Below are 8,530 nucleotides of genomic sequence, written 5' to 3'. Positions count from 1 at the left end.
GGGGAGGGAGGGTCATAAGCGTAGGTATGGGGGTAGTTACTGAGCCACCAACCCAGGAAGGAATGGCAGGCCTGGATAAGTGGCCCGGTGATTTATAAATAGCGTACCTTTCTTAACAAACGAGGCAGCCAGTGTTTACTTATTACCTGTGTGCTTCTTGCCAAGGGCCTCCTCTGAACATTCCATTTTAATCCCCAACAACAGGGGAAAAGGAAAAAAAGAGAAAGAAAAAAATTGCGACTGTGCATAGCTGTACCCGTGGAAGCCGGAAGACAACTTGACAACTTCAGGTGTTACCTCAGGAAGTGCATCTAATCTACCCTTCACCATCCGGGGACTCTCCACTTAGGCCAGACTGACCAGCTGTTGACAGCCCTAGGGATTCCACTGTCTCCATCTGCCCAGTACAGACATTATAAAATTCAGACACTGTGCTCTACATTTTTACATAGACGCTGGGGGAATAAAACTCAGGCTGTCTTGTTTGCAAGGCAAGGACAGACCTATCTCCCCAAACCCCATGAATCGTCAACTGTTAAAATCCTACACATTAATCGTAACTCTTAAGAGGCACGATTTCCCCCGTTTTATAAATGTAAAATGGAGTTTGGGAGAAACAAGCTCTGTTTGGGCCTCTGTTTCTACTTGTTTTGCACAAACACATGATTCTATCTGCAGACTGGAGAAGCTTGTTCATCTTTCTCTCTGTTCTACCCTTGCCAAGGGAAATAGATTGGTTTAGTGTCCAAGGAAAAACTGATGTGACCACTCTGTCTTTTCCAATCAGCAAGAATTAACAACCATTTCTTCCCTTTTAAAAATTTTGAGTTATGGGTTACTTATAAAAATGCGCAGATCCTATGATCTTCATCAAATCATGACAAATATGTACAACAAAAGGAATGTGGAGTGTATTCACTGGTGTTTTGGGAGAGCCATTTTAAATCATTCATTCTTTACAGAAGAAATGGCTTCACAAGTGAACAGTTCAACACCCCAGAGTCGTCGAAACAATGTATTTGCCGCCTGTGAGAGTTTCTGCTTTGTGTCCCGGGAATGAACTCCATTTGAAATGTGCTAGTGACATCCTTGAAATTGTCCTTCAAGCACTCATGGACTCATGTATGTCAGGATTTTTTTTTTCATCCCACCGATATTTACTCATAGCAAACATGCTCTCCGCATTGCTTGCAGGTAGCTCTGAAGTCCAAACGTCTTTTTCTGTAGTTGGCAGATCAGTCTTCGCTCTGTTGGGGTGTGGGCTTTCTGTTGGTGCAGCTACTTTTGAGTCAGTCCCTGCTTCTTGTAAGTAACCTCCTACTGACACCCAGTTTAAACAAACAAACAACAAAACCTTATTGGTTCATTCTGTTGAACATTAATTTGGTTTGTTCCTTTGGACTGTTGTGTTTCTCCAGGAAAAGTCTGTCACATGGCACTTTTCTCTGGGTCAGTGACCTGGCAGAACCAGGGTGAGCTGGGGAGGCGTGGTCTTGCCCACAGAGTAGTCAGAGTGTGGCTGAGCAGCCGGAGTGAGGAACATCTGTGGAGGAAACCTCGTCGTAGCTGTCCTTGTCTAGATGGTGTGTTTTTCCCCCAGGTTTATTGAAAATATAGCATAACGGATTGAACAGCTCCACGCGGTGTTTTGAAATTCATCCGAACCGTAGGCTGAGTGACCTAGAGGTTAGAGAGATGCCAAACTCCAGAAGCTTCAGCATTGCCTTAGTGTCGGGATCTACCTCAGTGATCTCCTGATCTAGGGCCAAGACCTCAGGAACGTAATTATCTTTTCCCCCTCTCTCTCCTTCCTGCAACTTGATAGAGGGACCTCTCACAGGACCTTTCTGCATCCGCTTCACAAGATGCAGGACGTAGCCGCATCTTGTTCAGAAGGTTTTTGTTTGTTTGCTTGTTTTGCTGGGAATGATGGCAATTTCCTCACACACATGCTTGTTGGAAGTCTTAGTGTGCGCTTTGCTATGATACTGAGAGACTGGGACTTAGACTTCTTGGTCGGTAGACACACAGGGAGAGGGGTCACGGCTAGGGAATAAAGGTGGTGCATCTCCAAGATGGCCAGCTTTATCCTCACCTTCCCGACAAAATCCTGGCAACTGAAAACAATACCCTGTAAGCTTCTGACTCCCACCAGCAGACCCCAGGGGATGGGAGGGTTCAAGGAGTTCAAGGCTGGGTCAGGACATGCCACATAGCAGATCATCCTGTCTTCAAACTGACCACCCCTGGATTAAGGGAGGGAAGCTCGTGAGAGGCTTTAAAACCCCGACCTTAAGAGACATGGGGCTTTTTGTCTTTCTGAGTCTCTCCTCTGCTTTGCAGAGAGAGTGTCTGCTCTGTATGCCTGCTGCTTGTGTGTTTTCTCACCCCCAATAAACACCTTTCTCCAGCTGCTGATTTTGTTTGTGGTACCTGAGGTCTGCCGGCTGCCACCTGTTGCACTTCAGATTTTCCTGCCCTTTAATTTGTTAACTGCTGGGGAAAACAAGCTGTGTCAATAGTCCTGGAGTCTATCACAGACGGTCACATGGTTTAGCTATGGGCAATGAGATATGCAGCTAAAGCTGAGGCATCCATCTGGAGTGTCCACAGGAAGACTCTCAATATGGTAGCCTCTTCACACACGGTATGGAATAGTGTGTCTTCTTGCCCTGTCAAAGGTTACATGGCTCCTCTGGCAAATGCTGAGGCACACAACCAAAAACGTTGAATTTACTACGCGGGAGAAAAATCAGGGTGGACAGCCTGGGAGAAACCCAGTGAAGCCGCCCTTTTCTGTGAAGAGTGGGATGGCACGCCCACTTGAGTGGGGTCTAGTGCGTGGACATGTGTCGGTCTATGTCTGCTGAGCATGGCTTCTTCGGGTGGCTGGCTGTAGGGGAGTGCCAGGACACCACTCCAGGGTGGGGAAGCACAGACCGAGATTTGGGAAAGCCGGAACTGGTTCGGGGAAGAGGGAAGGTTCTTGAGCCTGCAATAGGTTCTCAGACCCTTGGATATCCAGCCACCACTGGGAGTCATAGAAAAGCCAAGAATGGAGTCAGGGGCCGGCAGGGTTGGGGTCTGGGAGCGCAGAGAGGACTTCTTTGGGAGAATTAAGTTGTGGCTCTGTAGTCAAATGCCTTCTTCATGGGTCCCCATGGCAGATGTTGATAAAAGAGACAATCCATGGTTCTAAACCGTTTATTGTCATGACGGGAAATGAATGCATAAAACTATACCCATTCCTCAGGGAGGGTCTGAGATTAAATACCTTTTGCAGGGAGGAATGTCCGGGAAGGGATGCTTATTGGATAAGCCCTCAGGGCCTCTAAGTACCTCATGAGCATGGAGAACTCTGCTCTGGGCCCACGTGACTACAGGTCACATTTCCTTATGTGAAGAGTGTGGCATGTGTTCCAAGCCAGGAATCTGGCAGGGGACAGGGAGTCACCTAAGCCTTAGGTGTGTGCCCACCAAATCTCTGGGTCTCAACCTGCTCTACCTTTCCAAACTTCCTGGCATGGTTTTACATTCCACAGATACAGCCGCCCTAAAATGTGGGAAGATTTAGAAGAAAATTCGAGGTCTCTAAGAGCAACATGTAAAGAACCATGCTGCCACAGTTGTGTGACTGCTGCTTTAGATAGTAAAAAGTGTTTTTCAGGCCACTTGGTGGAACTTCTGGGGAAGGATTAGGAGGTGTGGCCTTGTTGCAGGAGGCATGTCACTGGGCTTGAGCCCTGAGCTTTCAGAAGCTATTTCAAGTTGGTTTCTTTCTGCCTCTTGCTTGAGTGTTGAGATGTGAGCTCTCAGCAGGCACTTGTCACCTTGCTTTTGGTCCATCATCATGGACTCTAACCCTTTGGAACTGTAACATCAAATAAAAGTTGCTTTGGCCCTGGTGTTTCGTCACAGCAATAGAAATGTAACTTATGTGAAAGCTGATACTGAACATAATAAACTCCTTCTGTGATGAACCTGGCTATATTGTTTTTCAGAGAACGGTGGGATGCTATGAGACTCTGGGATAGAAAACTGGTTGAATAATGTAAGCAGATCTTAATGGGCAATCTTGGTAGGCGTTTAGAAGACAGCAATGAGGGTTATACACAGAGCACTACCTCAAAACAGGAAGGGACTAGTATTAGAATCTGGGCTATCAATTCTTGTGACTTTGGCAAAAAATGTGGCTGGTTTCTGCCCCCTCCTAAGACTGAAGCTAAATTGAAAAGTAATAAACTAATTCTTTAGTGGAAAAGATTTCAACACTGACTCTCCTTCTTGGTTATTAGCAATCACTCCAACGTAGGTCTACAGTGAGAAAAGCAAGTGAGGCTAAAAGACACACAGAACATACAGTTTAAAGAGAAAGTGAGCACCAGGAAATTCAATGCTCGACCCAAGATTTGTGCTGAGAGAGATTAAGATGGGGAAGGGGGAGGGCTGATCTCTATTAAAAGAGAGGGAAGGTGCTCTCAGGGCAAGAAGCTCTAGCTTAGACTCATTTGTGAAAGGAAAAGGCCAAAGGAGTTTTCTGCTCCTAAAAAGCAATAACAGATGAAAGCTGTTGCAAACTTGATTCAAGGGGAACAAGGGTTCTCCCAAGTCTGGTAGCCAACCTTGGCAGTGTCAGCAAAGTGATGTTGTCCTCAGAAGGATATACAAGTACAGGGTCATGGGATCTTCCTCCATGTTTTCAGAGGGATGCTGAGGCCAAGCCAGTGGCATAGGAGTCCCTGCATGGAGGGTTTGAAAGGCAACTGAGTGGAGCCTGGGAGAGCCTCAAGATGGTGAAGATGCCAAAGTCACAAGACGTCACACCAGCTGAAGCCAGGGAGTGGAACTAGCCCAAGAGAGAAAAGTATAATGTTAGTAACAAAGCTGGAGGAACTGTGCTCTAAGCCCCTTAACATCAGACATACTGTTACAGGACTTGGAGTGTTCTCTGTTAGCTTTTGGTCTTTCTTTGATCCAGTACTACCTCACTGTGCCCCAGCCCCTCCCTTTTTGTATAGTAATGTGTATCCTGTATTGTAACCTGTATGTAACTTTGCTTTTGCTTTTTGACCTTAGAGTCTCGGAAGACATGCTAGATGTTTGGATTTTGACTTTTCAACAGTATTTGAGACTGTGAAAGACATTGGGAATTTTCAAAGTTGGCCTTAAATATATTTTGCATTAAGATATGGTAGGGACCTATGAGCTCCAGGAGGAAGAATGTGGTCATTTGAGTGAGAACTACCTTCATAGGCTTGTATGTTTGAATACCTGGCTGCCCAGTTGGAGGAACTGTTTGGGAAGGATTAGAAGGCGGGGCATGGCTGGTGTAGGTGTGTCACTGGGGTTGGACTTTGAGTGTTCAAAAGATTCATGTCATTCTCAGTCAGTTTCATCTGCCTCCTGCTTGTGGATTGAGATGTGAACTTTCAGCTGCTGCTCCAGCCAACTGCCCGCCCTGCCTCACAGACTCTGCCATCATACACTCTAACCTTCTGAAACTGTAAGCCCATTTAAGCACCTTTTAAAGTTGCCTTGGCCATGATGTCTTACTGCAGCAATATAACGTGGCTAATGAAAGCATGCAAATATGTCTGTGGTGTGTGTGGACTTGGATTCCTTCAGCTCATATGCCTGAGAGTTGCATGCTTGAGAGTCATAGGGCAGTTTTTATCTTCTGTTTTTTAGGAGCTTCTATACTGACTTCCATTGTGCCTGGACAATTTTATATACCCACTAGGAACAAGTAAGAGTCCCTCTTTTCCCACATCTTCCCCAGGACCTGTTGTTATAAGTGTGTAAGGCGGGAAGGGCAGCCCAGCCCCTGGGCTGGAATGTTCAGGGTAGAGGGTGGGGTGTGGTAGCTATACCCTGTAACACATTGGGACTGAGGCGGTACTACCTCAGTTAGGCACCTCTAGCCATTTGTCTCGGAGTCCAAGAGTTGACGACTTAGTAGCTTCATCCGTCCACTTGTGGAAATTCAGTTTTCCATCTCCCCCTCCCCCAAGGCAGAGTTTCTCTGTGTGGCTCTGTCTTTCCTGCAACTTACTCTGTGGACCAGGCTGGCCTTGAACTCAGAGATCTGTCTGCCTCTGCCTCTGAGTGCTGGGATTAAAGGTGTTGTGGCACCAACGCCCGCTCAGCTCCACAGTTAAAGACCGTCTTTCCTCCGTGTTATGCTGTAACTGTGGGTTTATTCCGAGGCCATCTGCTCTGTCGTTGGTCTGAAGGCCTCTCCACACTGTGTGTGTCACTGTTTATGACTCTGATATAATCTGAGGCCGGATATTGGGATACCTCTAGCATGATTCCTTTGGCTTTAACTGTATGTTACCCCTTGTGCTTCTGTGTGGATTTTAGGACTTTTACCCCATTCTGTAAAGAGGCCATTGGGCCTGGATGGGAGTACATTAAATTTGTGGATCACTTTTGGTTAATAGAGTTGTTTTCACAATTAGATCTGCCTATCCGTGAGCATGAACAGTCTGTCCGTCTTCCAGTGTCTTCAGGTCTTTATTGTAGAGCTCACTCAGTTTTAGTTCCTTGGTCAGGTTTGCTTCCAGGCAATACATTATATTATATCTTATTTTATTTTGAAGTTGTTGTGAATAGGACACTTCCTCAAATTATATTTCCTTAACTATTAAGTGGTAGATATGATAAAGGTTGGTGTCTAACCATAAAGAAGGAAGCAGGCTGTCTCCTCAGTGAACGTGGTAAGAAGTGCACTGTCATCAAGTGGTACAGACTCCTATCAACAGACAGAGTGACTAACAGGTGCCTTCGGTTTCTTTTTACTATTCGATCGTAAAGAGTTAGACGGTGAAGAAATACCACTCATAAGCTGAAGACTTCCAAGAAAGAACACTGAGTTAAAGAAGGCGTTTATATCTGTCACAGGTAAGCCTAGTTTTACAGGAATTGTTTGGTTGATGAAGTGAAACTTTCCCAGTCCGATTTCCTTTAAAATATCTGCTTTATTACAATATGATCATGCACTAGGGCAAAGACTCCATATTTTGGCTGGCAGCCAGCCCCGGCCACACAGCTGGGCTGCTCCCTCAATGAAATGCGCTGAAAACTACCTTACCAAGTCCGTAAGTAGAAGCCACATTTTGTAAGTGGTGTTATTCTTACTTGGGTGGTATTGAGACAGTGAGGTAAAGATGAACTATCTGTAACACAAGTTGTAAAACTGTAATTATTCAGAGAGTTGTGCGGTATCCTTATGGTGGCTACATTGTTTATCCTGTAGACTTACTTCCTGTTGTAATTCTGTTCTGTCCGGCCAGATCAAGAATGGGGACATTGTTATGTTAACAAATCTATGAAGCCAAATGTTCTGGGAATAATACAGTTTCTGTTTCTTAGAAATGACTCTACCTTGTGAAATGTTAATGAAAAACTGCTGGGGTTTTACTTAATCATGTCAGGCAAAGGGAGTTCTTTTTATGGATGGATGGATAAATATATACACAGACTCCTTGGGTGTAACAGCTTTGAGTAAGTTACTTACATTATAAGTTCTATGTGAAATTTCACTTCGACTATTGTATTTTGGTTTGAATATTCTGAAATCGCCTCATTCTAGTTCTGCTGGAAGAGTCTGGAAAATGAATGAAAGATTCTTTTTCTCATGTTTCAAAGGTAGAGTATAATACCACATAGGGTTATTCTGTAGACTCTTAAACAAAATGCTTGTAAGTGGAAAGAGGACACAGAGCAGCAGGCAGTAGTTTGCAGGTGTGCATTTCTTTGTAATCCTTCCCTCCGGGGCTTTTAGACTGAGTGCTCTTTATAGAGAACAGTGTGCCAAGCCCCGTGGTTCATGGGTAGAACACCACAGACTCAGCATATTACAATTAGCTTTATCATAGCTTTAGAGACCAAAGTCCAGGGTCAAAGTGCTGGCACTTGCTATATCCTCTATCCTAACGTCTCAAAGGAAGTTACTATTCTGCTTTAAGGCTGCATCATTTGACTGTAAATAAGTATCAGAGTTATTGAACCAGGACTCTCATCTAGGTAGCTTTCCATTTTTATGATGATAAAAGAGTACATATCTCTCTGCCTATGTATAAATGTAACCCTAGGTTGGAATCCTGCATGGAATTTCTAGGTAAAAGAACTAAGAATTTATACAAACAAAACAAAACAAAACAAAAAAAGAATTTATACAACTATTACACTGTTGTTAAATGCATTTTTATACCTTTAAATAGTCATATTTATTATAGTACATTATATATCACATATTATAAATTTAATATCTTATATTTATTATAAAGAGATGATATATAAGAGGGAATTATTTTTAACAATAGGAAGAATGAAAATATCTGATGCCCTGTCTCGCAGTATGCTTATTTCAAATCATAAAAATGACCTAATTATAAATTAAACAATAAATAGCTGTCTCTAACTTACAGAAAAACATTAGTGCCTTTCTTATGCACATACATCATATATGCACGATTCACTCTCGAGAACACTTCCTTTTCTGCCTCTCCTGTTGCCCTGCCCCTTT

This window comes from Micromys minutus (assembly GCF_963924665.1).
Source record: "Micromys minutus genome assembly, chromosome: 26".
Lineage (NCBI taxonomy): Eukaryota > Metazoa > Chordata > Mammalia > Rodentia > Muridae > Micromys > Micromys minutus.
This window is presented reverse-complemented; position numbering follows the sequence as displayed.